Genomic DNA, 12,573 nt, shown 5'->3' with positions numbered 1-12,573 from the left:
TAAAATATCCAGAAAAAGAGTACCTCAAGTTATTGTTGCTAAAGGTGGTTCTAGGTTTTAAATCGTCAGGTGTATTTAGTTTTTCATTCAGTACTTCGGCATTTTGGCTTCGTTTTTGTTAAATAAATAATAACATGGTGTTAATCCGAGGTTGTGTTTACCACATTTTAAGACATGACAAGGGCAATTTTTAAAATTATGTCCTAATATGTATTTATAACCTTACAAGTAGGAATGGGTACCGGTGCACCGGTTCTGACATAAACGGTAGTAACCAGACCGAAAAGCAGCGCACATTTCAGTGCTTTATTTCGGTGCTTTTTTTTCCTGAGATTTCATACGCTTTGGATTCTAGCCAATCATGTTACCTTTCCACGGATAGTAGGTGGGCCCAGGTACGTCTTTTAGAGCAGAGCTACATATTAAAAACGCCCAGAACGAAGCGGTCAAAAGTAGTGATGGGAATTTCCGACTCTTTTTAGAGAACCGGCTCTTTTCGTTTTGGCTCACTCACTTTCGGCTCCAAACCAGCTCTTCAGGTTGTTTTGTTGCTTTAATTAATTTATTATTAACAATAATATAAAATTATGCACAAAAGGAATTACTAATGTAAAGAAAAAGTGGTTTTATTTATATATGTTTATATATAAATATATGTGGTTGCCCCTAGAGACAAAGCACGTACAAACTCCAAAAAGCACGCACGTACAAACTCCAAAACACATTCCTAGAGTTAACTGAACTTCCAAAACAGAGCTATCTAGATCACTTAAATTACACAATTGAAAGCATATGTGTATGGTTTGTGTATGTATACACAAGCACTCATATATATTCAAATAATTAAAAAAAAAAAGTTCATTTACCTGTTACTACCACACACCAAATCAGGTCGTTGGTACTTGCTGGCTTGTGTAGCCACTAGGTAACAAAAGCTCAACACTGTGCCTAGCATTCTGGAGCACTTCTGTTGTGTTTTGTACGTGTTTTGGAGTTTTTACGTGTTTTGGAGTTTTTACGTGTTTTGGAGTTTGTATGTGCTTCAGAGTTCGTACGTGTTTTGAAGTTTGTACGTGCTTTGTCTCTAGGGGCCACCGTAAATATAGTTTTATTTATTCACTCCACATAAAATGTAATAAATTATGGAGCCCCGCAAGGGACATGGGAGAAAAAAAAATACGATGAACTTTTGCGAGATCTCGCAAAACAAACTCGGGATCTCGCAAAACTAACTCGGGATCTCGCAAAGCTTTTGCGAGATCTCGCAAAAGTTGAATTCCAACAATGGCGGCAGCTACTTAGTTGTAATATTACTCTTTCTGGGTCACAAAATAAACTGTTAAGATATTTTGAGGCGTGAATGTAGTTGTGTAAAGGTCAAATATCTGCTCTGTTTACAAGACATCACATATTTGCAAAAGTGCTCCGACGTTTTCGGAGATCTGACACCCACCATCTCGAAGCTAACGGGAGGTCGAGACCTACTACAGCCGGGAGGAACACTGCTCTCCCGGCACATCGAGCTGGCGGCCTCCGAAGAATGCAAGTAAAACTTTTGCGAGATCCCGAGTTTATTTTGCGAGATCTCGCAAAAGTCCGTCTTAATTTTTTTTCTCCCATGTCCCTTGCGGGGCTCCATAATAATTAAATCATATAATACAAAAACCAGCTATTCACATTTCAACTTAAACTATTTAAATTTATTTAAATTTAAAGTGAAACAACACAAAACACTGCAAACCACAACACAATTAAATATAAATTAAAATATGAAAACAAAAAGAAGATGCATATTCTCTGTCATATGGGCCTGCATGAATAAACTTTCTGAATCCTTTATCATCCACAACTGAAAATAGTTGTGGATGACTGTTGTCCCTGGCTCTCTTTCTCTCTCTCTCTCTCTCTCCGGCTCTGTTCCTGTGCTACTGCCAGTGTAACTACCGCCCCTCCCCCCTCTGCCCAGCACAAAGCACAAGGCTCGCATGCGGGGTGAAGCGGGAAAAAAGTGCGAGAGAGAGGGTGAGAGAAAGAAAAAAAAAACAACCCACGGCTAGCTATAAGGAGCCGGCTCACGTCGTTCACGTCAAAGATCCTGCTCTAAGAGCCATTTCGTTCGCGACCGACACATCACTAGTCAAAAGTCTGGCTGCACTTCACAGCAAAAGATGCAAACTCAGCAGCCTGCAACAAGTGCTTTGAGGTGATACTGTGCAAAGGGGGTAATACCTCGAATCTGATGAAACACCTCGCGATGCATAGCGTTTTTTTAAAAGCTGAGAAATGCACTGTACAGGTCCTTCTCAAAAAATTAGCATATGGTGATAAAGTTCATTATTTTCTGTAATGTACTGATAAACATTAGACTTTCATATATTTTAGATTCATTACACACAACTGAAGTAGTTCAAGCCTTTTTATTGTTTTAATATTGATGATTTTGGCATACAGCATATGAAAACCCAAAATTCCTATCTCAAAAATTTCATCCGACCAATAAAAGAAAAGTGTTTTTAATACAAAAAAAGTCAACCTTCCAATATTTATGTTCAGTTATGCACTCAATACTTTGTCGGGAATCCTTTTGCAGAAATGACTGCTTCAGTGCGGCGTGCCACACTTTTTCCTTCCCACAGACTTCCCACTGAGGTGCCTTGATACTGCACTCTGGGAACAGCCTATTCGTTCAGACATTTCTTTCTGTGTCTTACCCTCTTGCTTGAGGGTGTCAATGATGGCCTTCTGGACAGCAGTCAGGTCGGCTGTCTTACCCATGATTGCGGTTTTGAGTAATGAACCAGGCTGGGAGTTTTTAAAAGCCTCAGGAATCTTTTGCAGGTGTTTAGAGTTAATTCGTTGATTCAGATGATTAAGTTAATAGCTCGTTTAGAGAACCTTTTCGTGATATGCAAATTTTTTTAGATAGGAATTTTGGGCAGCACGGTGGCACGGTGGTTAGCACTGTTGCCGCACAGCAAGAAGGTCCTGAGTTCAATTCCATCATCAGGCCGGGGTCTTTCTGTGTGGAGTTTGCATGTTCTCCCCGTGTTTGCGTGGGTTCACTCCGGGTACTCCGGCTTCCTCCCACCGTCCAAAGACATGCAACTTGTGGGGATAGGTTAATTGGATAATCCAAATTGCCACTAGGTTTGAATGTGCGAGTGAATGTGAGCGCGAATGGTTGTCTGTCCCTGTGTGTTGGCCCTGCGACAGACTGGCGACCCGTCCAGGGTGTACCCTGCCTCTTGCCCTATTACAGCTGGGATAGGCTCCAGTGCCCCCCACGACCCTGAAAAGGATAAGCGGAAGCGAATGGATGGATGGATTGATGGAATTTTGGGTTTTCATGAGCTGTATGCCAAAATCATCAATATTAAAACAATGAAAGGCTTGAACTACTTCAGTTGTGTGTAATGAATCTAAAATATATGAAAGTCTAATGTTTATCAGTGCATTACAGAAAATAATGAACTTTATCACAATATGCAAATTTTTTGAGAAGGACCTGTATTTGATAGCTTGCTGCAAGACCGAGCACATCTACTGCCGGTGTGGTGCCTGTTATCGGACCCGGAGTTAGCAACATCCCCCAAGAAACCGAATAGTAGAGTCCTGGCCCGTAGCCCTGCCAGTGTAGCAGAAATGATGACGGATGATGATGGCAGCAACAGCCGTTCTTCTCTGGGTGAGTCGCTTAAGGTTGTTCGCGTGTAATTTACGTTGAGTAGGCTAACCACGTTATTACATTAATGCACGTAAGGTGAACTAGCAAACACCGTCGTAGTTACATGCGGCTGTCTTCTTGTTTGATAGAGTGATACCATATATGCCCTAAAGCTGCAGAAAAGGCTAACATTGTTATCTTTTTACAAAAAAAACAGCTAAACATGAGAGGTTTTAGGACAAAGTTTGTGTTTTCCATTGTTTAAGCACCGGTTCCAACCAAAGGAGGTATGTTGTATCAACAGAAAAGGCTAACTTGGTTATCATTTTGCAGAAAAAAAGAGACTGCTAAAAATAAAAACATAAGAGGTTTTTGGACAAAGTTTGTGTTCTCCATTCTTTAAGGCCCGGTTCATCACCGTTTAAGCACCGGCACTGTTTTAAAAGTACCGGTTTGGCACCGGTATCGTATAAAACCTAAACGATACCCATCCCTACTTACAAGTGAAACAAATTGTAAATGTTCACAGCTATGGTGTTTCCCATTGCAAAGTAAACTGCAGTTGGCAACAACTTTTCAGCATCTTTCTCATGAAAAAAAAAAAAAATCCTTTTCTGATAGTAATTTCACTGGATAGCATGCATACTACTGGGAGCCTTGGCCAAGCTGGCAGGGAGGAAAAACAGATTACCATTTTCACTGTGTTTTGCTGGAGCCCTGGAGGTGACTTCTGAACTGCTACTACCTCTGCTAGACTGGAGCTGTCAGCGTTGCTTATCTCATATCTGTGCCATCAGGACAACTAACACATCTGCTACACCACTGCTTACTTACCATGAGCAAACATGACTTTTATTTATATGTGTATAAATTTGATACAGTCATAACCACTGTAGTAAAACTAAAGATAAAATATTCTTGTTTTCTTGCACAATGCTAATGCATGCATTAGCAAAAAAATGCATGCATACATACTTCTTTGAGCATTTTACTCTATGTTGAGGCACCATCCATGCAATTTCTACCGTGTTTTTAATTCGGGTTGTGGGGGGATCCCACAACTATCCCAGCCAATTTAGAATCACCAGTTTTCTTCAGTCAGTGGGAGTAAGCTGGAGTGCCCAGAGAAAATTTTACAGTTTTTATAATATTTGTATATTGTTCGGGCAGCAAATTATTACAAAAACATTTTAGGTTTGGCTGTGGGGATTCTGTCAGATGTTTGCATGCTTGTTGGTGCTCAGATTTCCTGCAGACATTCATGTTAGGTTAATAGCTGAGTATTTACAATCCAGTTAGAGCAATTAGAACATTCTGTAGGTATTACAGGTACTGTGCTGCAGTGGTTTCTATCATATCTATCTAATAGACTCCAATTTGTTAATGTAAATGGAGAGTCTTCTTCATACACTGAGGTCAATTATGGAGTTCGACAGGGTTCAGTGCTAGGACCAATTCTGTTTACATTATACATGCTTCCCTGAGGCTGTATCATCAGAAGACATAGTATACATTTTCACTGCTATGCAGATGATACCCAACTCTATCTGTCCATGAAGCCAGATAACACACACCAATTAGTTAAACTGCAGGAATGTCTTAAAGACATAAAGACCTGAATGGCCGCTAACTTTCTGATTCTTAATTCAGATAAAACTGAGGTTATTGTACTCGGGCCCTGAAAATCTTAGAAATATGGTATCTAACCAGATTCTTACTCTGGATGGCATTACCTTGGCCTCCAGTAACACAGTGAGGAACCTTGGAGTGATTTTTGACCAGGATATGTTCTTCAACGCACATATTAAACAAATATGTAGGATTGCTTTTTCCATTTGCGCAACATCTGTAAAATTAGAAATATCCTGTCTCAGAGTGACGCTGAAAAAATAGTTCATGCATTTATTACTTCCAGGCTGGACTACTGTAATTCATTATTATCAGGACGTCCTAAAAACACCTGGGAAAGCCTTCAGTTAATCCAAAATGCTGCAGCAAGAGTACTGACAGGGACTAGAAAGAGAGAGCATATTTCTCCTGTATTGGCTTCCCTTCATTGGCTCCCTGTTAAATCCAGAATTGAATTCAAAATCCTGCTCCTCACATACAAGGTCTTAAATAATCAAGGCCCATCTTATCTTAATGACCTTGTAGTACCATATCACCCTATTAGAGCACATCGCTCTTGCTCTGCTGGCTTACTTGTTGTTCCTAGAGTATTTAAAAGTAGAATGGGAGGGAGAGCCTTCAGTTTTCAGGCCCCTCGTCTGTGGAACCAGCGTCCAGTTTGGATTCGGGAGACAGACACTATCTCTACTTTTAAGATTAGGCTTAAAACTTTCCTTTTTGCTAAAGCATATAGTTAGGGCTGGACCAGGTGACCCTGAATCCTCCCTTAGTTATGCTGCAATAGACGTAGGCTGCCGGGGATTCCCATGATGCATTGAGTTTTTCCTTTCCAGTCACCTTTCTCACTCACTATGTGTTAATGGACTTCTCTGCATCGAATCATATCTGTTATTAATCTCTGTCTCTCTTCCACAGCATGTCTTTATCCTGTTTTCCTTCTCTCACCCCAACTGGTCGCAGCAGATGGCCCCGCCCCTCCCCGAGCCTGGTTCTGCCAGAGGTTTCTTCCTGTTAAAAGGGAGTTTTTCCTTCCCACTGTCGCCAAACTGCTTGCTCATAGGAGGTCATATGATTGTTGGGTTTTTCTCTGTATGTATTATTGTGCAATCTACTGCACAATATAAAGCGCCTTGAGGCGACTTTTGTTGTGATTTGGCACTATATAAATAAAATTGAATTGAAATTGAATTACTTGTTGTTCCTAGAGTATTTAAAAGTAGAATGGGAGGGAGAGCCTTCAGTTTTCAGGCCCCTCTTTTGTGGAACCAGCTTCCAGTTTGGATTCGGGAGACAGACACTATCTCTACTTTTAAGATTAGGCTTAAAACTTTCCTTTTTGCTAAAGCATATAGTTAGGGCTGGACCAGGTGACCCTGAATCCTCCCTTAGTTATGCTGCAATAGGCATAGGCTGCTGGGGGATTCCCATGATGCACTAAGTATTTCTTTTCCAGTCTCCTTTCTCACTTGCTATGTGTTAATAGACCTCTCTGCATTGAATCATATCTGTTATTAATCTCTGTCTCTCTTCCACAGCATGTCTTTATCCTGTCTTCCTCCTCTCACCCCAACCGGTCACAGCAGATGGCCGCCCCTCCCCGAGCCTGGTTCTGCCGGAGGTTTCTTCCTGTTAAAAGGGAATTTTTCCTTCCCACTGTCGCCAAAGTGCTTGCTCATAGGGGGTCATATGATTGTTGGGCTTTTCTCTGTATGTATTATTGTAGGCTCTACCTTACATGACAAGATAGTATATTATAAAGTACCAAATCCCAAACCCCGGAGTTAGACTTGGTTCTCAGAAGGAAACAGTAATACTGTGACTAGTGTTTAACCACCAATAGTGGCGTGTTTTTGCACTATACTAGCTAAGGAATGGCTGAGCTGCAAGCACATATACTGTAAATGGTTTCACACCTGGTATTGGCTGCAAGCCTAACACAAACTCTGAAGGAACATTACTTAAAAATGCTGCAAGAAGTGATGATGTTACCACCAACACAATGACAATAAATGCTTTACATATTCTGCATTCACATTATATTCTATCCCATGTACTTAAGCTGACCAAAAGCCTGTGACTATTTTAGGATGATGAATGGCATTTGCTGCCATGCTCACATGACAAACACTGTTTGCTGCATTATATATCCAATGTACCCTCACTACTCTGTCTTGTGTCTTGATTTCCCATGCCTTCTTCTGCACTGCTGGCATGAAATCTCTGCTATTGCAATCACTTAATGGTGCCGCTGTAGGGGCAAACAGTGGCTGTACAGAACAGAGTAACTTCCATATCATGCTTTTTTTGGTTAAGGAGATTCAGGCTCCAATGATTTTTTTTTATTTGAATTTTGTGTAGTTTCACAAGACATGAACTGGATTTTAGCTAGAAACTGAAACAATGCTTTACTTACTTACCTATCCTCACTTAGTCAATTGCTGCAAAAATTGGGCCATGATGGGATTTTCTGTGTTGGAGCTTGCTGCAATTATTTGGCTGGAAAGGGAGATTAAATCTCATTATCAGACAAGCAGTTAAAAGCACACTGGCTTCCTGTGGAAGTGCTACTCCCAGACTTTGCCATATTGAGCTTGGTGTGCTCTTTTATAGAGTGACAAGTCCATAGCCTTGATGCTAAATAATGACTCTAAACTACTGACATTTACATCTGTTTCATTACATCTAATTCTTGACAATACGCTTTACAGTTTCAGAATAAAAAAGGAAATGTGATTTTAAAAAACCCACATTTTTGAAGGTTACATTTATTATTTAAATATCACTTTGTCACATATTTTGTTCCAATCTTATTGGTCTTCCCTAGTCATAAATTCCGTTAAATTACAATGTGTCCTCTTCCCACGCTTCCTTCTCTATAGGGATGGGTATCGAAACCCGGTTCTTGTTGAGAACCGGTTCCCACTGTTTCAATTCCTTGGAATTGTTTGCCATTTTTGCAAACAATTCCCTTATCGATTCCAGTCGCCCCGAATGACGTCACCACGTTGCGGAGCGTCATTTACTAAGCGGCTCAAACGCTCAAAAGTTTGGTTATACTTTACGAGAACGGATGACGACAGGGCAACTTGCAATAGTTGCAAGTAGATATTTCATTTAAGGGAGGAAACACTACGAATATGCAAAAGCATTTGCTCACAAAACACGCGAGGACCTTAAATGAATGTCATGTTTTTAATTCCGCTCCGGACTCATAAATCTCAACCCAGCAGCAGCGGTAACGTTTGTACGTCCTCTCCCGTTAATGCGGCAGGTAAATAATCAACTAACAGTGCATATTATGTTAGCACAATCTGCCTTATTACAAAACCTGCCATTACTGTGCGCTGCATTTAGGTGACCATGATGAGAGAGACAGACAGAAGCTGTGTTCCAAAACGTCGGCTGCATCCTTCAGAGGACCTGGCCTTCGCGGTCTACGTGGGCTGGGTCCTTCGAAGACCGAGAAGGCCGGAAGTGCGAGGCTGTGAAACGGAACGGTCTAGCCTTCAGATTTGCGTCACCGCTGTCTCGGTGGAGTTTAATAAACTCGGCCGTCTGCTCCTTGCTATCTAAAATATAACAGGACACTGGCGTAAATTCTCGACCGTCTCACACTTCTGTTTAATCAGTTTTCTGTTTGACGTTTATTCAGCTGTGTGAAAATCCCAGAGGAACCCACCAGATAGATTAATAACATTTTATTTAATCTAACAATCTAATAACTTTGATCTCAGCCAAACCGATTTACTCCGGGTCAAATAAAACACCGAAAAAAAGGCAAACAATTACATTTTTAAGTTATCCGAGTGACTTATATATCATGTTTAACCTGAGTAGCGAAAGAGCGGGGATCTGAAAACGACGAAGCCGCGATTCTGCTGCTCTCGCCGGCTCGAGTGACCACTGAACCCCCCCGGCTTGCTATCCAGCGGGTGGCTAACAGACATCTCCAAAAACGTCGGCGCACTTTTGCAAATATCCGATGTCTTGATAAACCAAGCAGATATTTGAAATTTACACAGCTTCTTTCTCGCCTGAAAATATGTTAAAAGTTCATTTTGTGACCCAGAAAGAGTAATAAGACTAATTTTAAAACTTAGCAGTGGCCGCCATTGTTGGCAGCTGAAATTTGGCTGGGAATTCTGGGATATGGTGGGCCACGAAGGACACACCCGACCCATTCTTCAAATTCGGGGAAATAAAGGATGCATTTGTCGGCCGCATTTGAAGGAGTTGACGAATTGGTTGGCTCAGATGCTGGCAGTTCTCGCTGCAGTCTACCGTTAGCGTCTCCTTTCAGGCCAGGATATACGAATGCCACCGAGCAGTGTCTAAGTTTGTGGTAAAAGGCTTGCACCCATTTGCACCCAGAAGTGTGAGACGGTCGATTTTCGGTAAGTGAATGTGTTTAATTGTAGGCAGGGACATTACTGGATATTCTTGTGTAATTGCTACAGAACAATTTATGTTATTCTTTGTTATTGCTACAGAAGAATATTTATTTTATTATTTTACATTTACAATTTTTTTTCCTGGGGACCCCGTGACACCCCATTGAAGAACCATAGGCTGGATCTCTTAAGGATCTCTTAAGATCTCACTGTTGGGTTTGTAAGGCCATGTTACTCCTAAATTTCTATCTTGTTCAAAGAGAAGATATAAAACAAAGTTCTAAGCTAATCGACCTTAGTGTTCTCCTTTTTTTTAAAAAGAATCAATAAGAGAATCGATAAAGAATCGAATCGTTAAACAGAATCGAAAATGGAATCGGAATCGTGAAAATCTTATCAATACCCATCCCTACTTCTCTATGTGCATATTTTGGTTATTTGATGATTATTTGGACTGAAATGAATGTAGGTTAACCACTGGATAACAGCAGAGAGATGTATTGTGCATTGTGGCTTGGAGGAATTGGCTTTTAGCCACAATAGCTGTAGTGTCTGTGCTGGCCCAGCTTTCAGTGCAGGTGTCACAAGAATGTTACTGCAGCATGAACCATTTTGTCAGAAACTATAATAATAATAATAATAATAAATTTTATTTATGAGCGCCTTTCAAGTCACCCAAGGACACTTTACAATAGGATAAAACACTTAGTAAAACAATGGCAGAATAAGAACAATAAAATAAAAGCACAAGATAAAATGAACAAACAGTGGATTCACAGTGAATATGCAGATTTGAACAGATGAGTTTTGAGTTGGGATTTAAACTGGGGGAGAGAACCAATATTTCTTATTTCTGGGGGCAGAGAGTTCCACAGCCTGGGAGCAGAGCAGCTGAAAGCTCTGCTTCCCATGGTGGTGAGGCGGAAGGAAGGTACAGCAAGCTGGATAGAAGAAGAAGATCGAAGTGAACGGGCAGAACAGGTAGTGGTTAACAGGTCAGAAAGGTAAGGAGGAGCGAGGTTATGAATGGCCTTGAAGGTGAGCAGAAGAAGTTTGAAAATTATCCGGAATTTCACAGGGAGCCAGTGAAGTTCCTGAAGAACAGGGGTGATGTGCTGGTAGGAGGGGGTTCTGGTGATAATGCGAGCAGCAGAGTTCTGAACCAGTTGAAGCTTATGGAGGGATTTTTGGGGGAGACCATGCAAAAGAGAATTGCAGTAGTCAATACGGGAGGTAACAAGACTATGTACAAGAATGGACGTAGACTGGGTGGAAAGAGAAGGAAGCAATCTGTTAATGTTACGTAGATGGAAGTAGGCAGAACGGGTGAGATTATTGATGTGAGATTTATAGGAAAGTGAACTGTCTAGGATGACACCAAGGCTCTTAACCTGAGGAGAAGGGAAAACTGTGGAGTTATCGATGGTGAGTGAGAAATGGTTTGCCTTCAAAAGGTTGGATTTGGTGCCAATAAGGAGGATCTCAGTTTTATCGTCATTGAGCTTTAGAAAATTAGAGGTAAACCAGGATTTTAACTCGGATAGACATTCTGAAAGGGAAGAAGGTGGGAAGGAGGAATCAGGTTTGCAAGAGAGATATAACTGGGTGTCATCAGCAAAACAGTGAAACTGAAGATCAAATTTGCGGAAGATGGTACCTAGAGGGAGGATGTATATTATAAAGAGAAGAGGGCCTAAAACTGAGCCTTGGGGTACACCAGAGGTGACGGGGAATAGACGAGAGCGGAATGATCTTAGTTGAATAAACTGGGAACGGTCGAGGAGATATGATTGAAACCAGGCGAGGGGTGTGTCAGAGATGCCGAGAGAGGAAAGTTTGCTTAGAAGGACAGAGTGAGAGATGATGTCGAAGGCTGAACTCAGATCTAAAAGGACGAGAATGGTGAGAAGACCAGAGTCAGCTCCGATTAGAAGATCGTTAGTGACTTTAAGTAAAGCAGTTTCTGTACTGTGACATGAGCGAAAACCAGATTGAAATCTCTCGTAGATATTATTATTAACCAGGTGTAAATGAAGTTGAGCTGCAACCACTTTTTCGAGTATCTTAGAAATGAAGGGTAGATTGGAAATCGGACGGAGGTTGTTAAAGTTGTTAGGATCTAAAGAAGGTTTTTTCAGTATAGGAGTGACTAGAGCAGTCTTCAATAAGGAGGGAACGATACCGGTGGTGAGAGAAGAGTGAATGATAGCAGAAATGAGTGGGAGTAAAGAAGAGAGGCAGGATTTCACAAGCCCCGTGGGCATGGGGTCAAGATGACATGTGGCAGGCTTTGATTTACATATGAACTCGGAAATATCAGATAAATCAGGAAGATGAAAAGTGGAAAACGGCTCAAAAAGGAGAAAAGGTTCTGGAGAGGGCGTAGACACAACATTTGATCTGAGTTGCTGGTGGATGTTATTGATTTTCGTAGTCCAGAACAGCATCAAGGAGTTGCAGGTTTCAGAGGAATAGAAGTATGGTGGTAAAGCGTTGGGGGGTTGAATTAGTTTGTTGAGAACTGAAAACAGAGTCCTTGCATTACCCTCATAAGAACTGATAATACCAGAGTAGAAGCTTTGTTTGGCCTTGTTGATGGAGTCTTTATAGTGAAGTACGTGATATTTATAGATTTCTGAATCAACAGTTAAACCAGATTTCTTATATTTACGCTCTAGCTGCCGAGCTTTGGCCTTCAGAGCTCGGAGGTCAGAGGTAAACCAGGGAGCAGAGCGAGCGAAGGAGCGAGCGAAGGAAACATAACTATCAGTTATGTTTACAGCAAACATCTCTTGTAGTGACAGAGCTGATTGCATATTCACCAACTCGTGCAAAAAACTACCATAGTACTGAACAGGTCAGTAATGTGCAATAACATCTTTCTTTATA

This window comes from Perissodus microlepis, chromosome 5, assembly GCF_051167445.1.
Source record: "Perissodus microlepis isolate ML-2025 ecotype Zambia chromosome 5, ASM5116744v1, whole genome shotgun sequence".
In the NCBI taxonomy this organism is placed as follows: Eukaryota; Metazoa; Chordata; class Actinopteri; order Cichliformes; family Cichlidae; genus Perissodus; species Perissodus microlepis.
This window is presented reverse-complemented; position numbering follows the sequence as displayed.